The 20073-nt window shown below is 35.9% G+C and overlaps 1 protein-coding gene across 2 annotated transcripts in view; it reads left to right on the top strand.

Annotated features, from left to right (window-relative positions):
* Window positions 1-20073, top strand: part of LOC117419822 (transcription factor SOX-5-like) — a 231395-nt gene that overhangs the window by 80921 nt on the left and 130401 nt on the right. The window lies entirely within an intron of this gene.

Here is a 20073-nt window from a genome sequence, read left to right as displayed (position 1 = left end):
CACATCTTTATGAGAAATGGGAAAATTAATTCTTTCTGACAAGTTGTAATTATTGGACTTGGAACCGTTGCAGCTGAGCAGTTAGTGTGCCTGTTGCCTGGCATTGAGCTGAGGATAGGGGGTGGGGGTGGGGGTGGGGGGGGGGTGTGTGTGTGGAATAGTAGGGATGTTAATGGCTTACTGAATTTCAAGTTTAGGCATTACTTGTTACACAGATGACCTGTCAGAAAAGCTGTAACGTTTCCAATGATCCTTGTAGACTTCTCATGGCAACCTTGATTTTCCTAATTTTCATCACATTTCATCAATACTCACCAAGACATTTAGAATACTGGGTTAATATCCTTGAAGTATAGTGATCTGTGAGGTCCACGTGTTTATACTGTAAATATTTTTGGGGTCTGACTATACCACTAGCTATCTAAAAAAATAAAATTAAAAACAGCAACCCAAGTTCATCATTTAACAAAACAAAAAAAATTAAGTTGCACCATCATTTTTAAATTTGTAATAGCATAGCTGAGCTGTCCAACTGTTTTGACTGAAAGAGCCATCATATAGGTGACCAGAGAGTTTTTAAAGAGCCATAAGAAACCAAAAAATGTAACAAAGGAAAAAATGTTTAACTGGACTTCACAATGCTTTATTATTATTGTGCTTATTAAACAGGGTACATATTTCAACTTTTGTTATTGCACTTTGACTTGCTTCTGCCAAAAACTACTGAATGTCCAGCCTTCACTTCTAAATCAAGGGAGCCATATGATGAGCTGTATATTGCAGAGCTATTTGTTGGACAGTTCTGGTATAAAGCATATTACTTGACAAATTGAAGGAGATTGCAGCCTACAAACAGCCTGCATGTTATCTATGAGGTTCTCAGTATACTCTGTAGTATAAAAGAGATGCACGCCATACAAGAGGTGTTGTACAAGGGATGTGACTAGAGGCAGCTCAGTCATGCACCTGATACACAAGCCATGTGTTATATTTAGAGAATTACTGGATTTTAACATGCTACAAGCACAGGTCCAGACAGACGGTTCACTTCTTATTATATAGAAATACAACAAAAATCAAACAATAATTAGATTATGTGTTAACAACTGCTACAATACAGATCTCTTTCCATGTTTCTTTTCTATGTGCTGTTTATCTGTGTTTTTCTGGGAAATCTGTCTGTTTTGCACTTTAAGCTGTTTGTGACGGGCAGAGTCCCTGCACAGGGGTTGTGTTGAGTTGGCAGGGAAGGAGTTAATGTCTCTCTGTGTGAGAATGTGGCTGGCAGTGAATAATGGAATAATTGATGATTAATTAGGCTCCAGCCACAGCTGTAAATAAGGAGCCAGAAATCCTTTGTTTGTGAGAGGGAGTTTGAGTGAGTAACCTGAGTGCTGTGCTGTGCTGTGCTGTGCTGTGCTGTATTGGGGCTAAAATGTGTATTGGTCAGTGAAGGCGAATGCCCAGCCTGAGAAGTGCTTTGTTTTGGCCCTTGTGCTTGTTTCTTTATTTTGTGTTAAAAGTTAAAAGTGTGCTTCAGCACCGTTAAATGGCTGTTTCTGTCTCTGGGTCTGCTTCCTGACATTTACCAGCCTTGGCTGTGACGCTATCCTTTTACACTGTTATACTTGTTTGAAATGTAATTCGCTTTTAAGAACCGGGTTCTTCATCTTTAAACAATTACATTCTGCCGAAACACCTTTAGAACACAATACATAGCAAGGCATTTATCACTGCTGTTGTTTTGAATTAAGTTGTGAAACAATCAATTAACACTGTGTAGTGTCAGATTCCTCTTTAGGGTCCCAGTTTGTTTGTTTCCACTAGGCACCAGGGACTATAGATTGCTGGTTCGAGGTCATATGTAAAGAGTTTTATTTTAATTTGTTTTTATTTTTCATTTTGCTGTCCCTTGTTTTCACAACCTGAATCATATTGTTCAGTGTTTTTCCTGTGCTTTGATGTGCCACACACCAGGTGTTCATGTTCTGGATTACACATTAAAGAGACCACTTTCCAAAACTAATTAACCAGAAAACTGACACCCGCAATTGTTTAGTGGAAAATAGCACCTTCTTGCTGATTCTGAGCAGCCAAATTAAATGTCGCCACTTTTACATAGCCTGTGGAATAGCTGTAATTGTGAAAAAAAGTGGGCACCCAGTTATTAAGAATGACAAAAAAAAATAAAAATACATTTCATACAATATTACAAGGCAAATTAGAAATGTCATCTTAAATCTCATATACTGTACATACATATAAACCCACTCATACATAAATTATACACACAAACCCACACATAAATAAAGTCATAGGCGGCGCGTGAGTCTTTCGTTTGGGGAGGCTATTCCATACATTTCCCCCTGCATTTATTGAACCCAACGATGTATAGTAAGATACACACACACAAAGGTATATAATGAAGACTTGCATTTTTTTTTTTATTACTCTGTTACTAGTGAGTCTGCATACTAAGTTTCTTTCATTGTGTTGAGTTTGAAAAGTAGTCAGACTGACGGAGACACCTGGGTAAGGGCGTCTGCTAAGAAATAAATAATAATAATACACAAATGAAAGCTGTAAACCTGATTAATTCTCCTGCATCTTTTTGAGAACTTGTATAATAATTTATAGCACAAAACAGACCTCGAAACCACTCAGGGATGCTACATATATATTTATATACTTTTTTTTTTTTTTTTTTTCCAGGCGGCCAGATAAATTCAGTTTAACATAGCTTGCACTTTAAAGCATGTTATGCCTATTTAAGCAAATTAGAAAAACAGTAAGGATAACAAGCTGCACTGTTTTTAAAAACCTTAAAATCCGTTAACCTGTTCTGCAGTCCTACAGTACCTACACCAATTTTGAACACCATTTCCATCACTTCACACCAATTTAAGTAAATTATTAATAGTGACTATTAAGCTTCTAGACCTACTATCGTACTTATAATCAAGGGTCATTCAGCGTATTTCATAAGGTATATTTGCAAAAAAAAAAAAGAACTGCACTCTTAGTGTAAACTTTAGAATATCCATATGGGGCTCAGATCAGCGGCAAGAATGGACGTTAAACCAGCCAAGCATTGTCTCCTCGAATGACATTGAAATGCAACTAAATCCTGTATTTTTGATCTTGGTGATACTGCAACAGGGTCGTCACCGCCTTGTTTACCTATGTATCCGAAAACTGCCTTTGGTAAGCAAAACCATTCATTTTCATCAGAATATTAAAATACATTTTCATATTTAGAGTACAGTAAGCAGGTAGATGCTGTTTTCTGCTTTCCTTGCAGACACTTTTTCAGAAGTTCAAAAGACCCCGCTTTCACTGAAAATGGAGTGAAGGACTGGAAAAATCTAAAGAAAAATCATCTAAAGAAAGAAAATCTAATGAAAAAACATCAGAAACATTAGTAATCTGGCACCACAAACAGTGTTCTGAAAGGTGGCATTTGTTCAAACAGTCGAAGGAGGTTCTGACTGTAGCGTCACAGATAGAAAATTCCCACAAAACCGTGGTGCGTGAAAACAGACAGTATGCTATGAAAATATTTTGCCAAGTTCTGTAAAATCAGATTCAGATTAAGCTGTTTGTATAGATAACAGCAATTCGAATAAATGTAGAAATTGTGAAGATGATGTTTCAGGCAAGGGAATGACCGAAAAGGATTCCGAGTTTTCGTTGGCTGCTTCAGATCGACGGGAAGAATGGAAGTTAAACCAGCCAAGTCTGGTGGTTGCGCAGTAGGAAAAGGAGTATGTTCGTACACCTGCTTTGCGCGCTTGCGTGAAAAAAAAAATCTTCTCTAACAAATATTTTTTGTGTTGGTCAGAACAATTTCTTGTGAGGGTTTGGGCAATTTATTTTGGGGAGGATTAGCCTCCCCAAGCCTCTTATACATGTCACCTATGAATAAAGTATACACACAAACCCACACATACGTCTACGAATGATTCGTAAAACCGAGGTCCTATTGTAAGTGACTCTGCAGCATCAGCAGTTGTGATGCATAGTTCAGCCCCAAGTCTCTGTAAGTCGAGTTGGATAAAAGAGTCTGCCAAATGATGATAATTATAATAATGCATACATACAATAATTTATTTACAATTATTTTCTTGGAACTTAATTGGTCTGGTATGATGTAATTTATCTGGCAGCCATGTTTCCAGGAACCTCTTGTGAACGACACGTCTAACTCAAGGCTTCACAGCCTGGTTTAATAAAGATTCATGTTGATGAATTGTAGCAAATCACTGAAACTTCACATTTTTATTGGCTATGTGTGTGTGGGAAGTGTTACGTGTGTGGGTCGTCACTGAATAATAAGTCAGACACAGAGCATTGGGTGTTGACATGCTGCACAGGCGTGCAGATTTAATTAACACACGTGCTGCCACTAGGGTACCATCAATGGTAGCCGCAGTGTCAGATTTACTAAACAAAACTAAACAAAATAAAACAAAGCTAAAAATAAAAGTTTGCCACACAAGGCAAGCGCCTGGGTGCAACTGGGTTCATGATAGCGGGTGCAGGAATAATGATTTAAAATCATGTGCCTTAGATTATTGATTTTATTCCTATTTTTTCTAATTTGAGGACATCTCCAGTAAATGTTCAGTGCATTTTATTATTCTACAAAGTATGTGTAGCTTTTCATCTCCATTTTCAAGCATTTATTTTGAAAGCAAAACAAAAGCATACCCGTGAAAGCATACCCATGAGTTGAGTTGAGAGCTCCTTTTTTATCAATGTAAATGCATTTCAATATACAGTAAATATACGTAGCAACATACAATGAGCACTGATGCACATAGTTTTTTTTGTGACATACATTAGTTCCTTTCTCTCATTTTTTGTGGCAAGAGATACATTAGTGCATTAGTTTTGTGGACACACAAAACAAAATATTATTTTCTCAAAACATGCATGTATTTGCTAATGGAAGAGGCTATGCGTTATTATTTCAATGTAAATTAGTAGGTAGGCCACTGTTGTTTCAAATTGCAATGTCTTTCTTTCTATTGATGTCACAGCACAAAGCCTGCTGCTTCTATTGAGTCTGATAGTGGAAAAGAAATTGAAGAAAACTCAGAAAAATGCCCATCATGATTTTTCCTTGGAACCACTAGGAGACCATGACCCACATGTTAAAAACTCGTAACACAGGACACAAGTAATTAAAGAACTCCTGTTCTTCTGTTTGCAAACAGTGGAGCACGACCTGGCCAGAGCTTTCCTTTCCCTTTATTCATGGCTTTAAGAAAACGGCATTGTATTTCATTTGAAGTTTATAATTAACTGAAGCCCCCAGTGATGTTCTAACACCAGCTGTTTGTTTGTTTGATACCAAAAAAACACATAATTTGTGTGCTAAACAATTCTATTTCTGTGTACACCAATACAAATCAGTTGTTTGCATTGGGTTTCCTTGAGGTGCATCTATTTACACTCGTAATCCACAATATTGATACTGTTCTCCTATAATGATGGAGCCCTAGTTAATTTGCTAAATGTATGTGTCTGTTATTGCACACCATATTGTCATACTTGTACTTGCTAGAACCAAAGTCATTGTATTTATCTTGCTCTTAATTGTATTACTACTTGTACTGTGATTCTAAGAAATAAATAATAATAATAATAATATTCCTAATGCCAATAGTCCTAAAATTGTGATGTTGCCCATTTTCTAGTTCCTCCACCTATCAGTTTAATACCACAAAAGTGGATTCATTAGTAGCAGCATGAAAAGTTTACTGAATAAGGAGAGAAGCAGGGACATACGATGGCTCGTTGAGGCCATCTGAAAAAAAAAAATGTTTTTTTTATATCGAGATCACAAGATCATTTATCTCAGGATCTCGATATTACCATTTCGTTATCTTATGATCACGAGATTTATCTCAGGATCTCGATTAAACGGAAGTCATTACTTCCTTTTTCCAGAGATAGATAAATTATGTCAGGAAATATCATGGGATAAATTATCTTGTGATCTCTACATAACGAATAATTATTTTCCCCCGATGGTCTCAATGAGGACATGGGACATGGGTTCAAGCAGCCAGTCAATTTGCAAAGCTACGATTTGGAACCAGAACCAGGACTAAGTCTAAAAATCAGTACAGTGCTTAAACATGGGATTTTTAATTTTATGTATGTGTGATAGAGCTCTGCATTGAGCATTCAAAGCCATACTAGAGGAATATTACATTTTAGTTTTTAATACAGCTTTTCCAACCCTATGACCCCAAGACCATATCCTGCTATAGGCAGAATAATAGGTTTGAACATACAGGGCACTATTCACAAAGCTTTTACGCATAAGAAAGTCTGTTTAAATTGATATAATAAGTTTGATTTCCATAGAACTCTTCCAGACTGTTGTTAAATAAGATAATGCATGTATTTATGGATAAGTTCTACAGTGTATGAATGAACAAGATTTATTTTTAAATTGCCTGTATTTTTTATTTCGGAATACCTTTTATTTTTTATATCTTATTTGTTTTCGCTAAAATTAATGCTATCTCTATAGAAGGCTAAGAAACAATGGTTTCATTTGAAAGGTTTCATATGAAAGGTAGCTTTTTTTTCAAGGTGTGAGATTCATACAATTCACATTGTATCACTTCATCCGAGAAGTACCAATGATGCTGTGAATAAACCCTGGTGATAGTTCAATGCAAAATGCAGTAGAAAAACAGCATGCAACATCCACTTGAAAATCTCAAGTGAAATGTTTTTGTGTACTTCACATTTTTCCTTCCATGGGTTATTTACATGTTTTACACATTTCTTCTACATTGAATACAGACGACTTTTTGTACCATATAAATAGTTATTGGTCCAAACTATTGAATAGAAAACTCACATATAGTGATTTGCAGTAGCTTCCTTACCAAGCTTTAGAATGCATTATTATGTTAAAATGTTATATAGTCTTGCATAACTGTAAATGTACCATTATTTCTTGTTCTGTTTGGCTGTGACAAAAATGTAGGTTTCATGGACAATCTACTGGACATGTGTTTTTATGTATATACTGAATAATGGTGGTTTATTCCTAGTCTGTAAAGACAGCAAAACCATGCCCTATTACAGTCTAAGCCAACAACAAACACAATCAGAACATAGGAGGGAACAATCTCAGTGGTAAATGTACATGATGGAATTCTGAATTATAGATGTAGGATATAAGAACATAGGTTTAAAAAATAATATTTATATACTGTATGCAGAGATGGGATAACCCTTTGACGATGCTGAAGAGTGGATTTAGAGTACTTGAGAGATTGTCCCTCAATGCTGGGGTTAGTACCCCTTGAATTTCATTGATAGGTGCCATGGGAGGAATATGTATTACACTGATAAACAATGAAGACAAAATACATTATATAAGCAGAAATATATATATATAAAAAAAGTTAAATATCTAGCAAGGTTTTGCTGTTGATGCGTATTGTTTCAAAACTGCTAATACAGTATATGACATATGTTTTTGCTGTCAAAGTGTTGCTTCCTGTAAATCACTAAAAATATAACTACTGTGCATAGTGTGAGAAGGACAATAAATAAAAGGATGTACTTAATTTAACTGGGAGGCATATAGTATATATATATGAATGCCCCTTTTCCTCTTTAGGATTTTGAAAACTGAAGTGAAAAATGAGTCAGCTCACTATATGGTGCTCGAAGATTGTGCCGAGAGCCTTGTTCATTGTTTGATAGCTTTACCACAAGAAGCGAGTGAAAAAGAAAGACACATTTGATAGAGTTGTGGAGACTGTGTGAATGGGCATTGAACAGCAGCCATTGTCTTGAAGCGACCTCAATTTGGTACTGTATAGTCTTTTTTACAACACTGTCTGGTGTCACAATACTTCTATTCTCCTCAACTTATTTAAAAAAAGGGGGATTAGTAAAACAGTTGAATTGCGTGCACAGATTTCCAATGATCTGGCAGAAAATAAACAAAGGACACTGAGATGTTTTGAAGTTATTTTAATTTAGTTGAGCAGATTTAATATAGGCAGTTTTTTAAAAGAATGTGATTTATTTTAGGGCTCCGATTGGAATGATGTCACAGCTGGGTTTTCTGTTTATAGTCCGTATGTTTGAGGACCTGAAGGGAACAGAGTTTCATTCAAATGAGTATAAAACAAGCAAAACAGACTGAGTGGTGTTTTGTTTGTTTGTTAGGTTGTTTTTGTGTTTAATTTAGATATAATTTTTGATATTTTTGTACCTTAACTGGATAGTAAAAATGGATAGTACAATGATATGAAAATGAAACCTAATACACATTTCTTTTTAAGATATGTCGGTTGCTAATAGCATCCAAACCATAAACAGTAATATTAGTGACAGTGAAAACAGCATTTGTGTAAGCGAACAGTAACTGTTCACATGAAAGGCTCTATTTTTATTCACTGCTCCTTATCAGGTCGCAGATACAATAATCCCACCAACCAGCCCCTATGTTTAGAAGGTATCCCTTTCCTAATAGGAAAACGTATTTGGAGTGGATTGGAAGGTTAAAAAGGGTAGCCACAGCAACTTGTAACTTGAACATGGTTGCCACGGTCTCAGTTGTTTAAAATGCTTTTATCCAAATAGTTCACATCTGCATATAAACTGCACTTTTATGTAACAATCATATGTATAATTGCAGTTTTCCTGTTCTGACTAAATAGAACCACATGTGAAATCACATGTAACATGCGTTGAAAGAAATCACCTCTTTTTAAATGAAACGCAAAACATGTGCATACAATAATAGAATGTAACAGCATTTCAGGGCACGTGAAAAAGGTGTTATTTGATAAAATGATGGTAATGTGTATCATCAGAATCAAACTGGTTTTCACAGAAAAAGTTCTGGGCGTAAAAAGCACGCTGGAATTGATGCCCCTCTACAGTACAGTAGAATGCAACATTTCCATACAGTATATACAAGTTACTTAAGTGTCCCTGTCTTCATTACAAAGTTTAGTCTTGATTTGAAAATTAAATGCCTTTTAAAATTTCTGATAGCTGTCTGTGTTTTATGTTGGGCAGCTACTATTTTTGGAAGTTTTTTAGACTCTCAAACACATTATCTATTGGTGTTAAAACCTTCTTGTACCTTAGCTGCATGGTTCCAGCCGAATACCTAGAGCAAGCCCCATCTCTCTCTCGATGTGCTTTTTTTGCGTGCATAGTTTTCTTATAAAATGATATCTTTACATGCATCTCATTTACAAAGCTGAAATATCAGACATGTCCCATTCGGCTTTATTTTGGGTGTCATAATACTGCAATCAATGCTCAATGCATAGAGGATAAAGATGGGCGAGTTGTTATGGTGTTACGCTTGAAAGGGGAAATATGGTAGTTTTTAGAGAGTACTGTATAGGGAATAACAAACCTGATGTTTTACTAAGAAGTCAATGTGGTAATAATACAGTTCTATATTAACTTAAAGGCAATACAAAATACATTATATAAGCAGAAATGATGAGGTCATATCCAGTTTCTGGTGAAAAACATTGACTAAGAAGACATATGCTAAATGGATAATTAAAGTTAGTGAATGGGAACAAGGCTAACAGTTTTTGAGGTATTAATGTATTTGTTAAGTCTAATTCCACATCCAGCTGTTGACAGTTTGTTCAAATCAATGTGTGCCCCTCCTAACTCCACAGTTTGCAAATACTAATCTCTTTGGTGTTAACTCATAATAATCGCATAAGCCCCTCTCTTCCCTTCTAAAGGGATAATATGGATATTGGTGAAAAACTGTGAATTGTTTAAAAATTGAAAATTGTTGCAGTTGTGACAGCCACATGTAGAAATTCAGCTTTTGATCCTTATTGAACTCAGACAAAACAATTTGACTAAAACAATGGCTTGATTCATTGTTGGAGTTTAAATATATTAATAGATTAGTTACAATAATTCTTCTTCTTCAAAGTTCAAAATTAAGGGTTCTCTCTTCGGCCTGTGCACTCTTTTGAAGTAGGATGTTTACTCTGTGAAGCACACTGTACACAAATGACTAATGATCAGATGTGTTCTTTTTAAAATGAAAACATTTCTGTGACGTTACCCATTGATCTTTTGATCGATTAATTTTTTTAATTTTCTAACTAAAAGTCGCTGTGTGGTTTTCAAGAGCGGGAGAGTGTGGGGCAGTGTGGCAGGGCAGAGCCCTGCGTGTAAATATGTGGCAGGGCAGGGTCCTGCATGTAAATGGTGTGGTTTGTGTATTGGTGGTGGTGGTTGGCAGGGACGGGGTTAATTCCTAACCCCAGGTGGTGCCAAGCCTGCAACGCCTGGGGATAGGAATTAAACCCATCCCTGCCAACCACCACTACCACACTATTTACAAGCAGAGCCCTGCCCTGCTACAGACAGATATATTGTTGATTAATGAATCCATAATTTGTGCTATGAATCCACAGAAAAGTTAAGATTATGTAGAAAAACATTTTCATAATTACAAATTGTTTCTTTATTTACAGTAAGCTTCTTTATTTACAGTATAACTTTGAACACTGTTCTGGGTTCCTAACACTGTCTTTCATGGATAAAGCACTCTTGACAACAAAGGATGGTTTTAAACAGGATGGTATCTGTATGTTTATTTGTTCTGCGGTGTCCCTTTTCCAGTGGGAACACGGCTTCTTTCAACAAACAATACAAAACAAAAATAAATCCTAGCTCCTGTTTTAGAGCACTAACTAAACTTAACAGGATTCCTAACTTTCAGTCAGACCGCTAATCCATCTTACTGACTTTCAATACATTATTCACAAATCACAGATGTATTATACTTTGTTTTAACATACACCATATTCAGGTCCAGGTCCTTACCTTTACACAGACTATTGTTTTTAAAAGCTGTCCTTTATACCTCTCTGGCTTGTTAAATTACGAACAGGTGTATCTTAACTGATTGCGTCAATCAGCGTTCTTGAACAGCTATGGCATTCTGTCTTTTTTCATTCCTCATTTAAACACCAAGAACTACATTTCTTTTTTTTCCACCCACTCGCCTGTCTTACATTCCAGGGTAAAGACTGCGTATTATTCAGGGTCCTGTGTATCTCCAATTTTACCTCATATTCTACGACAAAATTAATTTCCACATAAACACCCCTCTTCTAATTGTATCTTCTGGACAGGTTCAAGAACAACAGCAATTACACGGACGTTACATTTAAACTCAGCGTTTGCATTTCTTTTCTGGCTTTAACCACTGTTTCTGGCTTACAGCTCACTTACGTACTTCTCGAAAACCGATCACTGGCACTGATATTTAGGTCTTCAACTGTTTTAGGTTTGGCAAAACTATCAATAACTTTACTCTCTGTTTCCGGTTTACATTACTTTGTTTTTTGCATTTTTACTTTTCTAATGCCACTTTCATGTTGTACATCTAAAACATAGTCCTGTCCACGCTACTATCTTCACATACAACAGACACTTTTGTCTGTGTAAGTGGGATTTCAAACTCAACATTGCCGCAATGTGAGAGACAAATCCAATTACCAAATTAACAATCAACTAAATCTCTTTATCGAACAAGTATCAATTAGGAAGAAATGTTTTAAGTGGCATAAACAACTCAAAGTCTTGAATCGGTAAGAAAAATAATACACAATTTAACGGCAATCGAAACAGTGAATTATTTTTACAGATTCAACACTTATCATTGTTTGTCCCATACATTTGAGTGGAACTTACAATACATCAAGTTGCAGGGATATTTTATTTAGATCATTTATATCAGTTGCAGATAGCTGCACTTCATCTGAAAGGGGGAGTGGGCACCCATGTGGTCAATGTGCACAATACTGTGAAAACTGTTAAAAGCTGTATCTCAACCGAGATCTTCTTTGGCTTTAGAAAGTAGACAAAAAACATTATCGACAGAAACCACAGCTCACCACGATTAAACTGCTCTGACACTTTTTTGCCAAGTAATCTAGTTTTTCCAGACACTATTTTAACGAGGTGGTCACCCTTTGTGAATGGTGAAAACAATCAAATGCAATGAGTATTGAGAGCATGTCTTAAAGCACTCAGTGACTCTCCCCACACTCAAGTACTGTTTCACAAGGATAGTGTTCATTGTTGATATTGTATCATTTCTTCTTTTGTTATTCATCTGTGTCCCAGTGGCATAACTTTATTCAAGGTATTTTGAAATCCAGTTAATACATTTTTTACAATGATAGTTAAAGCATTTTAAAGGTTTATAAGAGAAAACATTACAGTGTTACATACAAAAAAACCTGCTAAACACAGAGAGAAGCTTAGACTCAAGAGACATTTTTACACAGTTTAACAAATTAGTTATTCTGTATTAATCTTCGATTTGTGCTGCGGTGAATACCTTTGGTTGCTGAATTAATCTTAAAATGGATCTTTGTTCTAATTCAGTATATTCATTGTTTAATTGAACCAATTAGGCACCCTTCCAGTGCTAGAGTAGTTATTTATATAATTATGTAATGCCATCTATATAAACCTGCAGTTAAATTGCCCTCCAGGACCTGAATTGGGCACCCCTGCTTACATGGTGCATACTTTGTGTTAGTAGTACTATGCCTTTCACACATACTGATTAACACCACTTCACAGGAAAAGCGTACTTTGAAGAAAGATCTCAGAGTTCACTAATACACACACACAAACACACGTGCACACACACACACACACACACACACAATGCGTATACAGTATATCAGTTTATAGCAGTGTCACAGTGGTTGATTTCACATGGTATCAGAAACTGTGGATTTAAACTGTAGAGATGAAATAAGAGGAAATACTGAATAAAGTTTAATATTAACGTCTTATGCAACACAGACACTACATTTTGTATCAATTACTGCCAATCAAACAAGTCTCATCTGTAGTTATGGTAACAAATGCAGAGATAATGGGCTCAATGTTTGCTATGATTGATGGACTAGATTCGTTATCAAGTGGGAAAAGATGGGGACTGCCTTACACTGTTAAATACACAGTGTGTTTAGGAATTCTGAGCACTAAGACTAAGATGGCTCTGTGTAAACAGTGGGGTACAAAGGGATACATTTGAAATGTATCTTGAGATAATACAGCATGCATCAATTTAACAGGGACTTGACCTCACTGTATAAATGAGGTTGTATTACTTCCTCATGAGTGACTCTGATAGGCAAATAACAAAGAGTAATACTGTATCTGAGGGTGTCTGAGTTAGCTGGTAGTATTTAATGGAGAACCATTAAATGTTGCCAGCTAACTCAGACACCCTGACCTGGTGTTAAGCACTAAATGGTTTAGTTCTGTTTCAACGGGGGGACCGTATGTCATTATTTGTTTGTTTTTTTTCATGACAGTTTATTGAAAGACGTTTCCATGCTCCTCTGTAAGATAGTTTCCCATGTTAGCATGAATTTAGAACTACAGATATGTCCAGTAGTTCCTTTAGTAGAAAATCTCCGTTTTAGGATTGGTTTGAAAATGCCAGAGTCTATGTGCAAATAACAGCAGCAACATTTGTTCCAGTATGAATGTTACATATGGGTGGGGTTGTGCTTTTCATTTGCTATGCACACAATCTTGAAAGACCCTCTATTAGTTCCAGTAATTTCTAAGAGGGGAATGGGATAAAACAGTGACTATTTAACTGTCTGGCATTTCCGGTTTTTTTTTAAATTTACTATTCAATATACTGTCAGTTTTCATAAAGTGTACTGATTCCTTTCAGATGTGCAGTTTCAATGCTACATTGTCTGCCTGAATCACCTGCTATCATTTAGCTGAAGAACAGATGGACATTGGGGTATTGCTCATGTTGATTATTAATTAACTTTACTAGTTTGTTTATGTACATGTTTTGCTACCTTTTGTTTATTCATTTAATCATCTCCTTTTTCAACAGTGTTCTAGTTCATTTTTAGTGAAGTTTTGCTTAACAAATGACAGTTGCCACATTTTAAAAATAAATAAAATCCTTTTTTTGGGGGGGGAGATTTTTTTTTTCTCCCATAAAGAAAATATGTAAGGGATTAACTTCTGAATTAACCTGTGTTTTTATTATTTAAACTTCAAACAATAACAAAATAAGACCTACAAAATCAGAACCCTAGTCATTGACTCCTACCATTTAAAAATATTGTTTAATGACAGGATCTGTGAGACCCCAATATATATTTTGTTTAAAATGATTGTAGCTTTATAAAATAATTCTATAAATTGTTTCACCTCACTTTCAAGGTCAATTTTACACTAAAACTTTTGTATTTACCTGCATATGGCAGGACACCTTTATTTATTCATAACTATACACTCAATTATACACTGATGCGCTCATTCATAATAGAACAATGCAATTGTGGTGTTAAATACTGTTTATTACATTAACTATTTAATTAACTTGCACAGTTCACTAAAAAGCATGCTGCAGTGTGAGCAGTAAATTGAGCCAATCCAGGTAATTTACCCCAGGGGTATACAGTGCTTTTTTGTTACTTGTAGTTCCTGCTACCTAATTTAATATGGTCCTTGAATCCGATCAAACCATACACGGTACTGGGAAGCTTTTGTGGAGCAGTATAAAGGCCTTGCTCAAATGTGACCACACCTGACGGCAAATATTACTTATTATGCTTATTTATTTATTCATAATGCAGCAAATTTAAACCATGTAATATTGTGTTGTGATTTGCCTGTATTTAAAATAAAGAAAGAATACACTTAGTTTAATTTGTAGGTGTCCAATGTATATTGTCTTCCACGTAAGCCCCTAATGACCTGCAATCCTATGTGAAGGCCAGTGGCACAATCACATCTTAATGTGATTGTCCAGTGAATAGCACAGTGTACCATAATAGGTACAGGCTGTGCACCTGCTTGGATGTAACGTGTATGAAATGACATCCCTGTTTGTACTCCCACCCCCCGCTACCACTTCTTTAATGACCTTCAATAGATACACTTGAGATTTTAAATCTCAGCTCATGATAAGATTTACTATGTGACCCTTAAAATAAAAAAAACCTCTTACCTCCTTGAGATTCAGTCCCACCCAACTGTAAAAGTGAATAGAAGCAGGCCCCCCCACTGAAAAATAGATGTGGCTTTTGTGTTGGTTTATAACGGGTAAATCATTTTTATATCATGGCTGAAACCAAGTAATGTTGCAAGATGCTGAGTGACTCTGTGCTTTGTATTTAAAATAAAATGCATGAAACTGTACATTTTATTTTTAAAACAATTGTTTAATATTCTTGTACAGGAATTGACATTATCATAACCATAATCTATTTTTTTTGACAAAGATCTCAGTCACTATGATACAGTATGATTCTCACAGATATCACTTTTGTGTGCTGTATTTTTTCTGCATTGTAAAGTGTAAATGTGTGAAAGGAAACTCTCTTTGGTAATGTCTTTGGTAATGCTCATCTAGTAAAAGCACTACTGCATGCAGGCGGTGCTCCTTCTAATTGCTTTTAAAACAAATATCAATGGAAGTGGATTGTAGTTGACAGGTAACATTCAAACTACGGTAAAATATTTGTGATATAAACTGCGCAGAGTAATATAAACCAATCTGTTTTGAAAACAAAGCCTGGTTCTTTTCAAATAGAGTAACAGACAGTTCATTAGTCTCTGTATAGGACTCTTAATAGGATGGTGTGGTACGATGGGGTGTGTAGACAACAAAAGACAGTCCAGGCAGCATTGTAAGTAATAAAATAAAGGTTTATTTACAAAAATAAATAGAAAGGAAACCATGCGGGGATTGCAGTGAAGGATTAAATATATATAAAAATATAGCGCTGGTGTGTTTTTCAGCTGCTGTCTCTATCAGGTTGACGGCAGACTTGTTGTTTCTTCACTCCGGTAAACATGTCAGGGCGGACCGAGTAAAACAAGAAACAAAACAAAAATAATCCATCCTCCTCCCTCCGGCTTCACAGACTCCTGCCAATGGAACACCAATCCCTATATGACAGGTGTTCTTAACTCGAGTGGCAGGGATTTACATACTCACACTTTTCCGCCCCAGACCAAGATGGCGGCACCCATAAAGATGATTAACGCCGCGGTCACGTGATCTGGGTGAGGAAGCCTTGGGTTAATTCGATACCTTCTGTCGGGAGGCTGAATTGCAAACCGAAACCCCTTTGACTCATCACAGATGGCTGATTCTTAGTCACTACCTCCTGTACACTTTGGTGTGTTATGATGCTGATGTGCCTTTCCTGCAGTGTTATATAATTTTAATCTTTGTCAATAGGGCCCAGTAAGTCACAACCTTAAAAGCATTTGGATACAGCCTGAACAGGCATTATTCAAGATGGAGTGTTGACACTTGGCACAAAGTGTTAACCATATAAGCAATTGTTATACAGAGTTATTTTTCTGTTTATAACCAATGTACTATACAACTGTTTTGTAGATTAGCATGCCTTGATCCTACCCTCATTATAAAGCTCCCTGCTGTAATAATATGTCCCTGACATAGTATTGCTACAGTATACCCTGGTACCTAATTACTTATCCTATTAAAATTATTTTCTTTCGTGATCTACACCTTGGTATAATAATCAGCATTTGTCAAATGAGAGAGTGTTAAAAAGGGGGGCTGTGTAGAATGTTTTATTATATGCATCCATGCTTCAGATAACACTGAAAGCATGATCTTGGCAATTTAACACAAGAACTATCAGGTTCCACTTGAATTAAATTAGGGTCTTACACTATGCACAGGGATAATGCGTGCTTGTATTTGCGTCTGTGTGTGTGTAATTCTCTGCAAATTAATTCAGTATAGCTTAGTTTTAACAAACACCAGTACAGCCTGTGTGTGTTGTTTAGAATTGTTATTTACCTTTATGCAAAATAAATGTACATTGTTATAATAACCATCTATATGCATGTCTTGTCCTAGAAAAAACATTGTTGACAGTTTGTGCAACAGTACAATATATGCATACAGCAAAAGTAATAGACTGGAAATGATGTATGATTATCCATCAAAACTTATTTGAAAAATTGGACAGGCTGCCACCATATGGGAAGTAACCGATGATAGGTAACAAAGGATGACAAAAACAACTGGCACAGCGGGTAAACGCTCTGCCTGGCACCTGATGGTCGTGAGAACCCATCCATTGGCAGCTGGGCTAGGATCTCAGGACATGTAAAAATGTATAAGAAACTAAATCAAGTTGACAGACATTTGGGAAGTACCTTCATAAGTGTAATACTACTTTATTTTACCCATCACAGCCCAGCACAAAAGTCACATTTATTGTCTATTGTTGCTAATAAAGTGTCTGTAGTGTTTTATGTGTCAAGTTTACATAGGTTTATACTTTAACCGAGGTTAGTGATTGAATCCATATCAGAATCCAGACTACAGGACTTCTTGAAAGCTCTTCATGCTGAAGATGTGTTTCAGCCCAAATTGAATCCAGTAAAATGTAAAACAAGGACTGGGTTGGCAAACCATACTGTAGCATTGCTGTATCTGTGTAGACCAGAAGTGCCTGAAAAATCCAATGAATAAGACATCTTAATTTACCCCCAGCCCTGCTTTATTGCTGTGACATTTTAACAATGCAGCAATGCATTCTCGTCATTGCATCACAACAGTATTTTGCATTACTACCAACAACAACATGGGACTCTAGACATGGAAAACGGCTTAAAGTATATCAATTTAAATTGTAAAAGGAATGTAACAGTACTGTACATGCAATCACATGCATTACGTTATTGCTGCATAGGAATATTGCAGGTAAAGTATATCATGCATGTATGGGTGTCATGCTTTTTAAAGGCGCACATGCAGTTTAACAAGGATTTTACAATTAAGCATTTAGTTTTTCTTAAGAGTGTGCACACAGCAGCAGAATCATGCATGTTGTAGTGTGAGAAATGTAATTATTGAATATGAATTATGTACCACAAAGTCTATAATCATTATGTAATTACTGTGTCTAGATACAGAGCATGTACAACACACTTCATTGATAGTGCAGTTAAAATAGATTTAGTCATTGCCCATTTTTCATTCAGGTGGGATACCGAATAAATGTTGCTGGATGATGACTGTTTAGTTGGATAGAATAATACATTTTACCCATTGTCTTAGTGCAGAACTTCTTGAATCTTATTTTGCATTTGCTAAAGTCCCATCTTTCTAGCCTATTCTAAACCGTGAATATCTTCCAATAATGAACCTCTTGGTTTTCCAGCTTCAGAAATTCAAAACATCTGTATTGGTTAAAAGGTATATCAGAATGTGAGTTCTTCCATTGTTCCTTCCCTGTGTGATGTGAGTTTCTTCACAAGAAAGGCAACTGGGGAAAAAAAGAAGATACTGCAGCGGCAGTTGTTAGAAAAATTGGATTCTGTCGTTTTACTATAAATCACTTATAACTCCCAGAAGACCATCGCTTGTCATGTTTTGTCTATTACCTTAACCAGGTTACAGCACACAGGCTCTAAGTATAGAGAATTGTCATTTTAAATGAAGTGACACCAGTAGTCAAGAAGGAACAATGTAGTTCAAGCCAGATAAAATAAATCTCTTTCTTCCTGTCGAGAGACTCAGCCAAATGCAGTGACGGGAGGAGGGAGGAACACAACAGAAAGCATAACAACACTATTTGGTAGCTGACTACATAAAGGCAGAACAGAGCCCCCTTAGCAACTAAAATAGTTTTCATGACCAATTCTACCAATACTCCTGACTGAAGTGTTGCATACAAACCAAAGCCTTCATTCTGAAACATTCACTTTCATTGGATTTCCAAACCCTGTTATCCTGCCATATACCACAAAGACCACACAAAGGACCATGGTGATTTAAATAAAAAAACAGGACTTTAGTACAAAAGAATACAGCACTGAAGAACACATTGACTGTAGTTAGCGACACCAGTCTCCCTCTCTGGTATAAAAACTGAAAAAAAAAATTGTAAAAATGTATATATTTTTTATTTGATGTGTAGTAGTTTTAGGCCAACCCTTACCAAATAGTTTCTTTTTTTGTACTTATCACTAAGAAGGAGAACTATATAGAAAATCCTGAATGTTCAAAAAAAACTTTTTCTTTATATTAGCAGTGTACAGTAACAAGATATTCAGTGCTGCCTTAAGAGATTTCAAACACAAATATCTTGAATTATTTTGGATTGTTGCTTCTACTATTTATCAGTAAGTAGCGGTGAACAAAAAATCTTGAGCGGGTAAAGCATCACACAGCAAGTCAATAATGATGAGCCAATGTCCTTTGGAGCATTACGTGTGTGGGCCACACTTGAGCCGAAGTCTTCATGGTTTTTTTTAATTAATTAAACTTTCTAAAATACATTGTTTCTTTTGAGCAAAAGGCTAGCGTTGGCAGCATGATAATGTATAGTTGTGGGGTATACCATATTCTTGCGGATCACTGTAGTTTTGTTTTGTAGGTTTTGTGAAAGGAACAATTGATTCTGAAAAGACTCCTCAAGGCTGATGGCAAGTGAGGTGGTGTTTCAGGGCTTTTGCTTTTGGCTTCAGTGCACATCACAACCCTAATGTGAGTTCCCATCTCCTCTCCCCATAATTAACCTTGAGGAGTATTTTCAGAAACAATTTTTACTGGATTAGTTTGTAAGCACAGCAAATAATTATCTAAGCAGAAACAACAGATAAGGCCAAATGGCCTCCTCTCGTTTGTAAACTTTCTTATGTTCTTAACAATAGAGAATCATACTGAACAAACATAACAATAGGATACGAAAGTAAGAAAACATTTATATTAGAAAAAAAGAAGATTACATACAGTATCCCTTTAAGTTCTGCAATTGTTCTAGGCAGCTTGTGAAAGGTGACATAGAACAGATAATTTTGCTTTGAAGGGACCAGGTTTACTGGTTAATTTATTTGTAATAATAAAAAATGACAGTATAAAATACGATGAGCTTTGAACTTTGGGCATATTTGAATGACAGCCTAATACTCATCCTCAAGGAGAATGCATTGCTGACTCATTTGTGTTGTAGGTTGGATGTGAAATTGAGA

This window comes from Acipenser ruthenus, chromosome 14, assembly GCF_902713425.1.
Source record: "Acipenser ruthenus chromosome 14, fAciRut3.2 maternal haplotype, whole genome shotgun sequence".
Classification (NCBI taxonomy): domain Eukaryota; kingdom Metazoa; phylum Chordata; class Actinopteri; order Acipenseriformes; family Acipenseridae; genus Acipenser; species Acipenser ruthenus.
The sequence above is the reverse complement of the archived record's forward strand: the minus strand, read 5'-3'. Positions and strand labels throughout refer to the sequence as shown.